Source organism: Meles meles, chromosome 3 (genome assembly GCF_922984935.1).
Source record: "Meles meles chromosome 3, mMelMel3.1 paternal haplotype, whole genome shotgun sequence".
NCBI classification, from domain to species: domain Eukaryota; kingdom Metazoa; phylum Chordata; class Mammalia; order Carnivora; family Mustelidae; genus Meles; species Meles meles.
Window position 1 is genome coordinate 92,856,238 of NC_060068.1, and position 16,250 is coordinate 92,872,487.

A 16,250-nucleotide genomic window follows, 5' to 3' on the forward strand; every position below is an offset into this window, starting at 1 on the left:
CAGGTAAGCCAGCTCTTCCCATACAGTCATTTAAGGATCCAGACTGACGGCTCTCTAGCCATCTTCAACACTTGATTTCCAAGGTTTCCCTAAGCACTGCTATTTCATTCAGACAGAAAGAAGAAAGGGCACTGAGAAAACAAAAGGAGATTGTACTGGTGAGGCCAGGAAGTGACTCACTTCACTTCCAGTGACAATCCACTACAGAAAATGTGATCATATTGCCACACTTAATTTTAAGGAAACTGGTAAATGTAGTCTACCTGCATGTCCAGAAAGAAGGAGATAGTGGATTTTGGTGGAAAGGTAGTGGTCTTTACAAATACACTCCTGGATAAATCTAAATCAACAAGAACACTGAATACCAGGCCATATCATATTGACCCCAGGAAGGCTGTTACTGAAGTTAAACATCTGGTAAAATATTATTACCCATATTTTAGTGTTATCATAAAAAATACTCCAGAAGGAAACATAACAAATCTATCAAAAGATGTTGTCAAGGATATTTATTCATTACATTACATAAAGTCTAATCATAAAAACCATGGAAAAAGTGACATCAAATATCAGTACTAAGAATAATAGAAAAATAACCAGTATCATTTTTCTCTTATAGGACTAAGAAAGATTAGCAATACTGACCCAGTGTTACTAAGGGTACGAGAAAATTACCAAGTTCTTATACTGTTAGGAATGTAAATTAGCCAGAATAAACTGTGTTACCAAGTTACCATTTGTGTGTGGCCAAAAATGATCTCTAGTGGGGTATTTACATGAGATTTTGTACTTTCTGTACTGGTTGATTATTTTTTAATAAGAAACCTGTTTTTTTGTTTTTTTGGTTTTTTTTCAGAATAAAAGTAAAATGAGTTTATGGTTATTTTTGGAAGACAAAAAAATGGTCATATTCCTTCAAAATAGTTGTTTAGATGACTGATCTCATAGCTATGGTGAAGTTCTGACCAGAAGGCTGTCTCTTTTTGAGTTGGTTGCTATACAGCTCAGAGATGCATTTGCAGGTCACTTGGAGGGAATGTGCAGGTAACTGGAGTTTATATTACAGCCTCATATCTGGCTCCACTTTTCCCTCACCTCGATTTTACTTTCTCCCCTCAGTACAATCTTCTACCTCTATCTTCCAGTCTTTAATCTCAAATTCTCTTCTGGAAGAAGGAGGAGAATGATTTCATGACACAATTTTATTGTATCACAACTCTATCACTCTTCCTACACAAAACTTAAAATTCCACAATGCATATACATTTCTTAAAAAGAAAATCCAAATTCTTCAACTTAGTGTTTACTCATTCTAAAAAAACACAAAATTTTAAAATACATTTAAAAATACAATAAATATTTATTTATATAAACACAAATATACACACATACACTGAGTTCCTAGGTCTAACACTGTTCTGTATATGGGAGAAAGAGAAAGAAGGCTCAAGTTACTCACAGTCTGGTTCAATGGTCTTAGCAATTTTTTTTTCAGGATGACCCACATCAGAAGACCTAATGGCCTCACATTCCCAGAGGTGTACCAAGACGTATGCTATGTACAATTTGCAGCATGATAGCAACAACTTTGTCTCTGATCTGAGCCATAATGGCGGTCTCAGGGATCAGATGGTTATGAATACAGATTCACTATAATACAGAGATAAGTATAAGAGAGAAAATGTTATCTGCTATGATACCACATAGGAAAAAATAAGGAACCTAGAATTGTGGAGTATAAAGAAATGGGAAACTTTCTGTAAGAGATATTTATCAAATAGGAGTTAGGCAGACAAAGGAGGATGAAAACAAATTTCAAGGACCATTCCAGAAAATGGAAAATTATACAGACAATTGGATTTTACACAGGGAAGATGGTGAAAATATTTCTGGGTACTTGAATGATGCTACCTTAAACAGGATGTCATCTTTTTGGCACCAATGAAAAGCCAGTTAATCCATAGGACAGCATTTTTAGATATATGAAGCTAATTGCTCTGAAAAGCAAAATACTTCCAGTCTATTTTTATAAAAATATTTTTAAAATAATTTAGGGTTTTTATTCTGCCTTAGTAAATTAAACACCCTTTGTGCACGCACTTTATCTTTGGATCTCATGCTAATTACAAATAAGTAACATTGTATACTGTACTTTACCATAAACAGGTCTTACCGGCATTAGCTTTTTGACTTTTAAATAATCCCACCACAGCACAATAACTCAGTTATCTCTTATTGCCAGTCAGTGTTACTGCTTCTAACTACTGTCTATTAGCTTTTTTTGAAACTTTTATGTAGAAAATTAGAAGGGAAATTGGCAGAGGAAGAAATATTGAGTTTGCTACATCCCTAACCTATTTTTGCACACTATACCAAGTCAGTAGCTCTGGTGTGAGGATAGCTGTAGCCTGTACAACGTTCAAAGTACATAAATTTTGTGATTTCTTTTTTTCACACTACCTTGAGATTTTGTTGGATTTTATTTCAGTCAATTCCTAGGCAAATTTTCCTGAATTCTTAAGCTGTCATAAGCCTACGCAAGGTCTATCATTTGGCACACAGTGAAGTAGAAAAGGGTTAAGGTGCACAAGTTTTCAAGTTTAGACTTTTGCTTTAATCTCTGAATGATACTAAACATTTAATCATAATTCCCTCTTCATCAAACTTAAAATGTACTACCTACCTCACACCCACTAGGATAGCTCCTGTTAAAAACAAACAAAACAAAACAAAACCCAAAACATACAAGTATTGGCAAGATGTGGACCCATTAGAACTCTTGTAGCACTGTTAGCAGGAATGCAAAATGGTGTAGCTGCTATGGAAAACAATATGGTTTATTTGGTATTATATGGTTTATGCTATTACAAAATAGCATTACTATATGATCAAGCAATTCTACTTCTGGGATATAAGCAGAAGAACTGAAAGGAGGATCTTAAAGAGACAGTAGTACACTCAAATTCACAGCAGCATTACTCACAACTTCCAAAAGGTATAAATGAACCAACTGTCGTCCACTGACAGATAAATGGATAAACAAAATGTGGCGTATAGATACAAAGGAATACTATTTAGACTTAAAAAGGAAGAAAAACCATAGAATCAGGAAATAAAATGGTGGTTGCCAGGGGCTAAGGGAAGAGTAGGGAACTGAAAGTTCTTGAGTTTCAGTTTTCCAAGATGAAAAGAGTTCTGGGGATTGAGATGCACAGTAAAGGGAATGTACTTAATTCTACTGAAATGTGCATTTAAAAATGGTTAAGATGGTAAATTTATGTTATGTGTCATTTACTGTATCTTTCCATATATATAGAATTTATAGATTTTGTAAACTTGGGAGACCCCACCATAAATTATTTTAAGATGTTATTTATTTATGTATTTTGCAGAGAGAGAGAGTGCTGTACAGAAGGAGGAGCAGAGGGGGCGAGAGCAGAGATGGAGGGAGAGGGACAAACAGACTCCATGCTAAGCATGGATCCTGACACAGGGTTCCATCTCATGACCCTGAGACTGTGACCTGAGCCGAGATCAAGAGTCTGACACTTAACCAACTGAGCCTTTTCCTTAACACTCTTAAAATTATTCTTTCACCACTCATTCAAAGACACTATGCATTAGGTTAAAAAATGTCCTCATGAAGGGTGAAGATTGCACAAAAACGTGAATGTACTGAATGCCACTGTACTGTATATTTTAAATTGGTTAATTTTGTTATGTGATTTTTACCTCAGTTAACAACAACAACAACAAAAAAATCCTCATATACATTTGGCATTTAAAGATTCCCAAGGCCAAGGGCTACAGGATGAAGCGCTGTGGCTAATCTCAGCCACTGACTGCATTAAAACCTCACACAAGTCTGACAACATAAGAAGGAATAAAATAGGGGCACCTGGGTGGCTCAGTCGGTTAAGCAACTGCCTTTGGCTCAGGTCATGATCTCAGGTTCCACATCGGGCTCTCTGCTCAGCGGGGGGTCTGCTTCCCCTTCTCTCTCTGCCTGCCTCTCTACTTGTGCTCTCCATCTCTCTGTTAACTAAATGAATAAAATCTTTAAAAATAAGAAAAGGAATAAAATACTACAGTAATTCCTTAAATGTGGTGCTGCAACAAAAGTAGTTTATGGTAACAGTAAGACAGGAGAATGTGAATGGATATACTTTATCACCACCAGTACCATAGACTAAATAGGTATATAAAAGGCAACAAGCCTGTGATTCAGGGCTCCTCTCACCTGGCAAACACTTCACTTACCAGGGCTGCAAGACCAAAGAGATAGTAGAATCAGACCTCGGACAGCCCAAGAATGCCAAGACAAGGTACTTGGACTTTCTCCTTGGCACAACAGGGAGTCACTGGCAAGTTTCATAAAGCAGGACACTAACAGGTTCAAAGATGTGTTTTAAAAGAAGCACCTTGGTGACCACTTTGAGGGGGAACTGAAAGAAAGATTGGAATACCAGACTACCACAATAATCCAGAGAGAGGTTTATAAAGTGGAATAGGCCAAACTTTGGGATCAAAGAGATACAGGGTTTAAGGCATGGTACTAGGAGCTTTTCTTAAGTTCCTCCTTATAATTTCCACTTTGAAGCCTAATATCATTTTTTGCATTTTACAGAAGAAGAAACAGAGGCTTGTCACAAAATAAACTTGGGTCAAGGTCACACAATTAGTTGGCAGAGAAACTGGAATTTTAATTTCAGTCTACATGGCATCAAAGCCTGTGCATGTACATTTTCTACTACCCTGTGGTGTCAACCAATATGTAAACAAAATAGTTAAATTGTTTTATATAACAAAAATGTAAGTTTGGGTTGGGAGGGTAGGCTACATAGGGGATAGGCTGATGAGTATTGGGGATTGTATGCAAGTGATGAATTACTGAATACTACTCCATCCAAGTACTAACCAGGCCTAACCCTGCTTAGCTTCCCAGAGCAGATGAGATTGGGTGCATTCAGGGTGATATGACCGTAGACCTGAATATGACTCCAGAAACCAATATTACACTGTATGTTAACTAACAAAATTTAAATTAAAATAAAAGTAAGGTTGGGTATACTGAATATTTCCCATCAACAGCACAGTTAGCCTTCATGGAACTAAAAATCCATGTTTTATTCCTTAAATAACTTTTTAGTATTTAATGAGATCCTAAATTACATGTACTAAAACCAATTTTTACCTGGAAATATTTTTTTTAAAAAAACATAGTCTTGTTAAAGGAAACTCTTTACACTACATAAGGTTGAGCTTATAAAAAATTACTATGTCCTCTTGTAATCTATTTATACCATTTTTAATAAAACATTACATGAATTTAATGGCTCAAATAGCATATAATTAGAAGCTATAATCCACAGGGATATATTTGATCTTTAAAGTTGCACATTAAAATACTTTCTCTCTCTATATATAATATATACAACATATGTGTGTATATATGTATAACATATATAACATTTAACATGTGTAACATGTTATATATATATATATCATATATTTTTTACAAATAATACAAAATTCTATATAAATGCAAAATACTTAATTTGGGAGATTAATGTATATTGGTTTTTAATATACCTTGGCTTCCACAGAGAAGGGAAGGATGATAGGGATGGGTGGTTTTACCATGTATGTTGTGTCAAAAACAACTTGAGACTCAACCACAAAGCCCTACAAAACAGCCCTGATTGTGTATTCCTTTGCCACCACTCACCTATTTTAAGGCACTGCAGTCAAACTCTGGTGTTCTTACAGTGTCAAAGATAATATTTTGCAGTGCCTGGTTGCTTCTAGCAAAAAGATGAGAGTAATGTCTAAATAACAAAGTAGAATGAGGAATGACACTTCTCTATTATAATCTCATCAGGAAAAAAGAAAACAAAGGTTAAGGGGAATATTTTTATTGAGGGTTTAGGCTGAAGATCACCTTGGCTGAGATTGGGAAATATGGTGATCAGCCCAGGTAAAATGGCTTCAAGAGACTTAGTTGCCTAGGAGTTAGCTTTTGACAACTCCAACTTCTCGGTGCAATTTAGTAAGCATTTCCATTACCCCATTCTTAAACAAACTTGCTTATTCAACAAGAATCTTAATTTCATAACTCTAATGCCTCATTCTTCACATAAAAACAAAAACTATCCATGCCTTTGAAACTATTTGAAGTAACCTATCTGATTAAAGATCCACATTTTAAACTCAATATCTTTTTCAAAAAGTTTGAGTTAGCACCAACCCCAGGATACAAAAATAATTTGACCACTGAGTTATTTGCCAAGAAATGATATGAATATTTATCTGTTTTTTTTTTCTTGATGTAAAATGGATAAACAAGCAAACATATCTCTTCAGTGAAAGCCTTACCCAAATGTAATTTTAATACTCTCCAAATGGCAAAAAGAAGGAAGGGCCAAGGGAATGAATTTTTGTCTGGGGGGGGGGGATGAATTTTTAAACTTTGTTCCAATATATATTAGCTCTTAAAAAAATTAGATACTGGGTCTTATTCAGAGACACACTTAAATGTGTGATATGAAAGGGAAATAAATACATTTGTCAAAAATAAGAAGGCAATTTTATTTTTTTTTAAATATTTTATTCATTTGACAGAGAGAAATCACAACCAGGCAGAGAGGCAGGCAGAAAGAAAGGAGGAAGCAGGATCCCTGCGGAGCAGAGAGCCCGATGTGGGGCTCGATCCCAGGACCCTGGGATCATGACCTGAGCCGAAGGCAGAGGCTTTAACCCACTGAGCCACCCAGGCGCCCCAAGAAGGCAATTTTAAAGGGGAAAATATGATAAGAAACAAGATTCTTGATTATTTTTACTTCATGTTTAATAAGTTGCTCTAGGAGTAAACTTTCTTTGTCCTTTTATTCTATCTGCCATGAAGTAGGGATGATAAAGTCATTGACACATGGCTAGAAAGGCTTTCCTTTCACCATTGTGAGAGTATATACCCTGAGATGAAGGCCACTTTAGCTAATTCTAGGCATTCACAGCATCACCCAAGCACTTCATTTACCTCTTTTATTTTTCCCAGTTTTAAATATCTCAGCAGAAAACCCTGCCTGGAGGAGACATTATCCTGCGACAAGCTGGGTTGATTTATTTCTAGGTGGTGGGCTCTGTGGTAGGTTATAATCCTACTGACAAAGACAAGATTTTCATATTTAGACAACATGAAACATTAGAGGGAAGAGAGGAAAATGGCTGCTGTAACACTGAGGTCCGCAGGCAGTGTGCACCTAAGACAAACCATGAGCTGGTTCAGAAATGCCCGAGGGCAATCCTCACCTCCAACAGTTAAGGTACTGTCTTACTTCACAGGTCCTTACAATTAGATAAGATTACCTTGGAATGCTTTCACACCAGCTAAGTAGAAAAGCAAATATTGAGTAAACTTCAGATATTTTTTAGGCAATTAGTTAAGAGCACAGACTATGGAAGGAGACCCTCTGGCTCTGAAATTTATGGGTTTTTATTCTTTGGTATTATGTAACTTCCTTGTATCCCACTTTCCCTACCTATAAAATAGGGATAATAAGAGGAGTCAAGATGGCGGAGGAGTAGCAGGCTGAGATGACACCAGGTAGCAGGAGATAAGCTAGATAGTTTATCAAACCATTCCAAACACCTACAAATCCAACAGGGGATCAAAGAGAAGAAGAACAGCAATTCTAGAAACAGAAAATGGACCACTTTCTGAAAGGAAGGACCTGCAGAGAAGTGAATCCAAAGCAACAAGAAGATAGACTGCGGGGGGAGGGGCCAGCTCTCTCTACTTGCCTTGCCTTGCCTCCCCTCGGCAAGCAGCAGAGCAATGGAGCACAAAATCTGAACTTTTAAAAGTCTGCTCCACTGAGGGACACTGCTCCAGAGGCTAAGTGAGGGTGGAGACAGCGTGGTCTCAGGTCCCGCAGGGTCACCAAAGGATTGGGGGTGTCTGAGTATCGCAGAGCTCGAAGGTATTAGAGCAGGGAAGCTGGCTACACAGACGGAGCCAAGGAGTGAGCTCTCAGCTTGGGATTACCTTAAACTGTGATCTGTGGCACAGTTAGGCCACTGCTCTTTGAGCTATGACACCACAAGTGGCAGATCCGGGGAGACCTCCCTGGAAGAACGGCAGTGATCTGCTGGGTCTTGAGACTCCAGGCAGGGCTGTGAGTATCACTGAGACAGAGATACTCGGTCACAGGCCGGGTGAGCTTGGCAAGCAGGGAGATGTGAATGATTGAGCACTTTTCTCTGAGGGCACACTGAGGAGTGGGGCACTGAGCTGTTCACTCCTCTAGGCCAGAGATTGGGAGACTGCCATTTTCATTCCCGTCCTCCAGAATTCTATGGAAAGGGATCAGGGAACAAAAGCTCCAGAGAGCAATCTGGAGCAGATTACTTAGCCCAGCCCCTGGCAAGGGCAGTGCAATTCACCTCGGGCAAAGACACTTGAGAATCACTACAACAGGCTCCTCCCCCAGAAGATCAGCAAGAACATCCAGCCAAGACCAGGCTCGCTTATCAAGTAGAACAGCGGAATTCCAGAGGAGGAGAAAGCAAAGCATGGAATTCATGGCTTTCTTCCCATGATTCTTTAGTCTTGCAAAGTTAATTAATTTTTTAAAATTTTATTTTTGTTTCTTATTCTAATTTTTTGAACTTTTAATCTTAATTCTTTTAACATTTTTAACTAGTTTATCTTAACAATACCTTTCATAAAAAATCTTTTTGAACCTTCATTATTATAGTCATATTTTATCCTTCATTGTATCTAACTTTATTATTTGTATACACATAGGGTTTTTTCTTCTAAAAAATTTTGGGATACAACTTTTTCTAATAGATCAAAATATACCCTAAATCTAGCACAGGGTTTTGTTCTAGTCTCCAGCCTGAGCAAATTCTCTCCACTTTCTTTTTCTCTTCCCAGCCAACTTATCTTATCAACTCCTTTTTTAGAATTTTTAAAAAAATTTTCATCTTTACAGTCATATTCCACCCATTCATCGTGTTTACCCTTATTTTTGTATATATATACATACGTTTTTCTTTCTTTAAAATTTTGGGAGGTAGTTTCTTCTAAGAGACCAAAGTACTCTCAGAATTAAGGGGGTGGCTCTGTTCTATTCACCAGTCTAATATCTATATTTTCTTTTCTCTCTTTTTTTAAAAAAAATTTTTGAACTTCTTTTTATACCCTTACTACCCCCCACGATTTGGGGTCTCCTCTGATTTGGTTAACACACATTTTTCTGGGGTCTTAGCCACCCTTTAAGTATTTTATTCTCTCCTTCATATATTCTTATCTGGATAAAATAACAAGGCGGAAAAACTCACCACAAAAAGAAAGAATAAGAGGCAGTTACCGAAGGCTAGGGACCTAATCAATACGGACATTGCTAATAAGTCAGATCTAGAGTTCAGAATGACAATTCTCATGGTGCTAGCTGGGCTCTTTTATGTCTGTGGAAATAAAAGAACTAAAATCTAACCAAGTTGAAATAAGAAAAGCTATTAATGAGGTGCAATTGAAAATGGAGGCTCTTACTGCTAGGATAAATGAGGCAGAAGAGAGAATTAGTGATAGAGAAGACCAAATGACAGAGAATAAAGAAGCTGAGCAAAAGAGAGACAAACAACTACTGGACCACGAGGGGAGAATTTGAGAGATAAACAATACCATTAAGATGAAACAACATTAGAATAACTGGGATTCTAGAAGAAGAAGAAAGAGATAGGGGAGCAGAAGGTATATTGGAGCAAATTATTGTAGAGAATTTCCCTAATATGGCAAAGGAAACAAGCATCAAAATCCAGGAGGCACAGAGAACCCCCCTCAATATCAATAAGAATAGGTCCACACTCCGTTATCTAATAGTAAAACTCACAAATCTTAGTGACAAAGAGAAAAGCCTGAAAGCAGCCCAGCACAAAAGTCTGTAACATACAATGGTAAAAATATTAGATTGGCAGCAGACTTATCCACAGAAACCTGGCGGGCCAGAAAGAACTGGCATGATATATTCAGAGCACTAAATGAGAAAAACATGCAGCCAAGAATACTATATCCAGCTAGGCTATCATTGAAAATAGAAGGAGAGATAAAAACCTTCCAGGACAAACAAAAACTCAAAGAATTTGTAAACACCAAACCAGCTCTACAGGAAATATTGAAAGGGGTCCTCTAACAAAGAGAGAGCCTAAAAATAGTAGACCAGAAAGGAACAAAGACAATATATAGTAACAGTCACCTTACAGACAATACAATGGCACTAAATTTATCTCTCTCAATAGTTACCCTGAATGTAAATGGGCTGAAAGCCCCAATCAAAAGACACAAGGTATCAGAATGGATTAAAAAAAAACAAAACCTATTAATATGCTGTCTCAAGAAACTCATTTTAGACCCAAAGACACCTCCAGATTTAAAGTGAGGGGGTGGAAAACAATTTACCATGCTAATGGACATCAAAAGAAAGCTGGGGTGGCAATCCTTATATCAGATCAATTAGATTTTAAGCCAAAGACTATAATAAGAGATAAGGAAGGACCCTATATCGTCCTGAACTCTATCAACATTAAACTCAAAGGGTTTGTCCAACAAGAAGATCTAACAATTTTAAATATCTATGCCCCTAACATGGGATCAGCCAACTATATAAACCAATTAGTAACAAAATCAAAGAAACACATTAACAATAATACAATAATAGTAGGGGACTTTAACATCCCCTTTGCTGAAATGGACAGATCATCTAAGCAAAAGATCAACAAGGAAATAAAGGCCTTAAATGACACTGGACCAGATGGACATCACAGACATATTCAGAATATTCCATCCCAAAGCAAGAGAATACACATTCTTCTCTAGTGCACATGGAACGTTCTCCAGAATAGATCACATCCTGGGTCACAAATCGGGTATTAACTAGAACCAAAAGACTGGGATCATTCCCTGCATTTTTTCAGACCACAATGCTCTGAAGCTACAACTCAATAACAAGAGGAAATTTGGAAAGAACCCAAATAAATGGAGACTAAACAGCATCCTTTAAAGAATGAATGGAAAGAAAGAAAGAAGAATTGAAAAAATTCAGGGAAACAAATGATAATGAAAACACAACGGTTCAAAATCTGTGGGACACAGCAAAGGCAGTCTTGAGAGGAAACTATATAGCGATACAAGCCTTTCTCAAGAAACAAGAAAGGTCTTAAATACACAACCTAACCCTACACCTAAAGGAGCTGGAGAAACAACAAAGAAAGCCTAAACCCAGCAGGAGAAGAGAAATCATAAAGATCAGAGCAGAAATCAATGAAATAGAAAAAAAAAAAAAAGAACAAATCAACGAAACTAGGAGCTGGTTCTTTGAAAGAATTAATAAGATTGATAAACCCCTGGCCAGACTTATCAAAAAGAAAAGAGAAAGGACCCAAATAAATAAAATCATGAATGAAGGAGGAGAGATCACAACCAACACCAAAGAAATACAAACAATTATAAGAACATATTATTAGCAACTATACACCAGCAAATTTGACAATCTGGAAGAAATGGATGCATTCCTAGAGACATATAAATTACCAAAACTGAACCAGGAAGAAACAGAAAACCTGAACAGACCCATAACCAGTAAGGAGATTGAAGCAGTCACCAAAAATCTCCCAACAAACAAGAGCCCAGGGGCAGACGGCTTCCCAGGGGAATTCTACCAAACATTTAAGGAAGAATTAATTCCTATTCTCCTGAAACTGTTCCAAAAAATAGAAATGGAAGGAAAACTTCCAAACTCATTTTATGAGGCCAGCATCACCTTGATCCCAAAGCCAGACAAGGATCCCATCAAAAAAGATAATTATAGACCAATATCCTTGATGAACACAGATGTGAAAATTCTCACCAAAATACTAGCCAATAGGATTCAACAGTACATTAAAAGGATTATTCACCACGACCAAGTGGGATTTATTCCTGGGCTGCAAGGTTGGTTCAACATCCACAAATCAATCAATGTTATACAATACATTAATAAAAGAAAGAACAAGAACCACATGATACTCTCAATAGATGCTGAAAAAGCATCTGACAAAGTACAATATCCTTTCTTGATCAAAACTCTTCAAAGTATAGGGATAGAGGGTACAGACCTCAATATCATCAAAGCCATCTATGAAAAACCCACAGCGAGTACCATTCTCAATGGAGAAAAACTGAGAGCTTTTCTGCTAACGTCAGGAACATGGCAGGGATGTCCATTATCACCACTGCTATTCAGCATAGTTCTAGAAGTCCAAGCCTCAGCAATCAGACAACAAAAAGAAATTAAAGGGATCCAAATCGGCAAAGAAGAAATCAAGCTATCACTCTTTGCAGATGATATGATACTTTATGTGGAAAACCCAAAAGACTCCACTCCAAAACTGCAAGAACTTTTATAGGAATTCAGTAAAGTGTCAGGATATAAAATCAATGCACAGAAGTCAGTTGCATTTCTATACACCAACAACAAGACAAAAGAAACAGAAATTAAGGAGTCAATCCCATTTACAATTGCACCCAAAACCAGAAGATACCTAGGAATAAACCTAACCAAAGAGGTAAAGAATCTGTACTCAGAAAACTATAAAGTACTCACGAAAGAAATTGAGGAAGACACAAAGAAATGGAAAAACGTTCCATGCTCATGGATTGGAATAACAAATATTGTGAAAATGTCTATGCTACCTAAAGCAATCTACACGTTTAATGCAATCCCTATCAAAATACCATCCATTTTTTCAAAGAAATGGAACAAATTATCCTAACATTTATATGGAACCAGAAAAGACCTCAAATAGCCAGAGGAATATTGAAAAAGAAAGCCAAAGTTGGTGGCATCACAATTCCGGACTTCAAGCTCATTACAAAACTGTCATCATCAAGACTGTATGGTACTGGCACAAAAACAGACAAGTAGACCAAAGGAACAGAACAGAAAGCCCAGAAATAGACCCTCAACTCTATGGTCAACTAATCTTTGACAAAGCAGGAAAGAATGTCCAATGGAAAAAAGACAGCCTCTTCAATAAATGGTGCTGGGAAAATTGGACAGCCACATGCAGAAGAATGAAACTGAACCATTTCCTTACACCACACACCAAAATAGACTCAAAATGGATGAAGGACCTCAATGTGAGAAAGGAATCTATTAAAATCCTTGAGGAGAACGCAGGCAGCAACCTCTTCGACCTCAGCCGCAGCAACTTCTTCCTAGGAACATCACCAAAGGCAAGGGAAGCAAGGGCAAAAATGAACTATTGGGACTCCATCAAGATCAAAATCTTTTGCATAGCAAAGGAAACAGTCAACAAAACCAAAAGACAACTGACAGAATGGGAGAAGATATTTGCAAATGACATATCAGATAAAGGGCTAGTATCCAAGATCTATAAAGAACTTATCAAACTCAACACCCAAAGAACAAATAATCCAATCAAGAAATGGGCAGAGGACATGAACAGACATTTCTGCAAAGAAGACATCCAGATGGCCAACAGACACATGAAAAAGTGCTCCACGTCACTCGGCATCAGGGAAATACAAATCAAAACCACAATGAGATACCACCTCCCACCAGTCAGGATGGCTAAAACTAACAAGTCAGGAAATGACAGATGCTGGCGAGGATGTGGAGAAAGGGGAACCCTCCTACACTGTTGGTGGGAATGCAAGCTGGTGCAGCCACTCTGGAAAACAGCATGGAGTTTCCTCAAAAAGTTGAAAATAGAGCTACCCAATGACCCAGCAATCGCACTACTGGGTATTTACCCTAAAGATCCAAATGTAGTGATCTGAAAGGGCACGTGCACCTGAATGTTTATAGCAGCAATGTCCAAACAGCCAAACTATGGAAAGAACCTAGATGTCCATCAACAGATGAAGGATAAAGAAGATGTGGTGTATATATATACAATGGAATACTATGCAGCCATCAAAAGAAATGAAGTCTTGCCATTTGTGATGACATGGATGGAACTAGAGGGTATTATGCTTAGCGAAATAAGTCAATCAGAGAAAGACAATTATCATATGATCTCCCTGATATAAGGAAGTTCGGAGGCAATGTGGGGGGTTCAGGGGGTAGGAAAGGAATAAATGATACAAGAAGGGATCAGGATCAAACCATAAGAGACTCTTAATCTCACAGAACAAACTGAGGATTACCAGGGGGAGGGAGGTAGGGAGAGGGTTGTTGGTTTATGGACATTGGGGAAAGTATGTGCTATGATGAGTGCTGTGAAGTGTAAACCTGGTGATTTACAGACCTGTACCCCTGGGGCTAATAATATATGATATGTTAATAAAAAAATTTTTAAATTAAAAAAAAATAGGGATAATAAGATCAAATATGATCACTGGATAAAAGTAGTTACTACACATAAACTGCTAATAATGCCTAGTACTTCGTAAGTATTACATGTATTAGCTCTTGCTATTATTATAAATTATTCTTTTGGTTGATTATCATTTAAAAATCACACTATAAACTCAACAGAATTTTTAATATTGAACTTAAAGAGACACTCAGGTTATCCCATGAGGTCTCAGCAATACAGAGATTTATACAGTGTTCTCCCTAGGGTGCTGTGAAGTTATTGGGAGTAGAAGAGCCGTCATGCATCAGGTTTTGATCACAGAGTGTAAGATTATGTTTCAGAACTGGTAGTTTTGCTGCTAACAGGGAAGGGTAGCCAAAGGTAAGTTGTGCTACTCAATGTAGCTACTAAATATTCAGATTAGCCTGGCACCTTGCCCCGCAGCCATACTTCTGCCTGAAAAGCTCTAGGGACTTCAGGATCAAAGGAACAGCTCAAAACATTTGGTAAAAAGGTCAAAGGGGAAATAATTGTGGAGGTGGGGAGAGGGAAATGAACGTAACTTAGGGCTAATGAACTTTGGCAGCACTATTACCCTCCCAAGCATGGGGAGTCCACTCCTACCTGGTGTGCAGTTAAAGTGCAAAGCAGAGGGGCACTTGGGTGGTTCAGTGGTTTAAGCCACTGCCTTTGGCTCGGGTCATGATCTCGGGGTCCTGGGATCGAGTCCCACGTCCGGCTCTCTGCTCTGAAGGGAGCCTGCTTCCCTCTCACTCTCTCTGCCTGCCTCTCTGCCTACTTGTGATCTCTCTCTGTCAAATAAATAAATAAAATCTTAAAAAAAAAAAGTGCAAAGCAGAGTAGAGAAGACCATCATGTTGTCCACCCTTGATGACTAAAGCATGGGCCAAGAGTGTATTCAGCTGGGCATGCTGAAGGCATGCTCACTTCACTTTGGTATTATAAACTACTTAGCCACAAGGTGATCTTGAAATGTGGTGAATTCTGGTTCCTTCACAAAACACACACCTATGTTGTCTTGCAGAAGAGATGCTATGATAGACAAGAAAATAAACAGTAAAATGGATTCAGAGACTATGGCTAAATAGCAAGTGTGAGAAGTCACAATGTGCAGAGGAACCCACAAAACAGTTCCCAGCACCTGGAAAAAGCAAACCTTATATTCTCAGGATGCTTTATTTGAACTAATATTCAGATATAAAGTGACATGAGTGGATTATAAAAATAAACCTGGATTGGGAAAGGCCTTTTTTTTTTTTTTTAAGATTTTATTTATTTATTTGACAGAGAGAGAGAGAGAGAGAGAGAGAGAGAGCGAGAGCAAGCACAAGTGGAGTGAGGGGCAAAGAGAGAAGTAGATTCCCCACTTTGCAGGAAGTCTGATGTAGGGCTTGATCCCAGGACTCTAGGATGATGACCTGAGCAGAAGGCAGATGCTTAACTGACTGAGCCACCCAGGCACCCTGGGAAAGGCCTTTCTATAGATGACAGAACCCTAGAAACTTTAAAGAAAAGGGTTGCATAATTTGTTTCATAAAAATAAAATCTGGGGGAGCAAAATAATACCATTAAACAAAGTCAAAAGACCAAATGAAAAACTACAGAAAAAAAAGATGTTTAACCAAATGAAAGGCAAAGGGCTGAATGTTCTTAATATACAAATAGGTTGAATAAAAAGAAAACTGATAAAACAATGGATGAAGGATATTAATAGTTTTTGTATAGGAGAGAAATACATAAATAGGCAAAAAAAAGAGATGTACAACTTCATAATTAAAGAAATATAGATTAAAAAGACATTCTCACCTGGTAGATGAAAATACAGACAGTAGCACAGAGAAAAACAGGCCCTTCAAGACTGGGCC

General features: G+C 37.7%; 1 protein-coding gene and 1 pseudogene across 1 annotated transcript in view; both read right to left on the reverse strand.

Moving 5' to 3' along the window:
• Positions 1 to 16,250, reverse strand: part of NDUFAF2 (NADH:ubiquinone oxidoreductase complex assembly factor 2) — a 168,968-nt gene that overhangs the window by 69,869 nt on the left and 82,849 nt on the right. The window lies entirely within an intron of this gene.
• LOC123938317 overlaps positions 1 to 16,250 on the reverse strand; it is a 99,856-nt pseudogene that overhangs the window by 1,425 nt on the left and 82,181 nt on the right.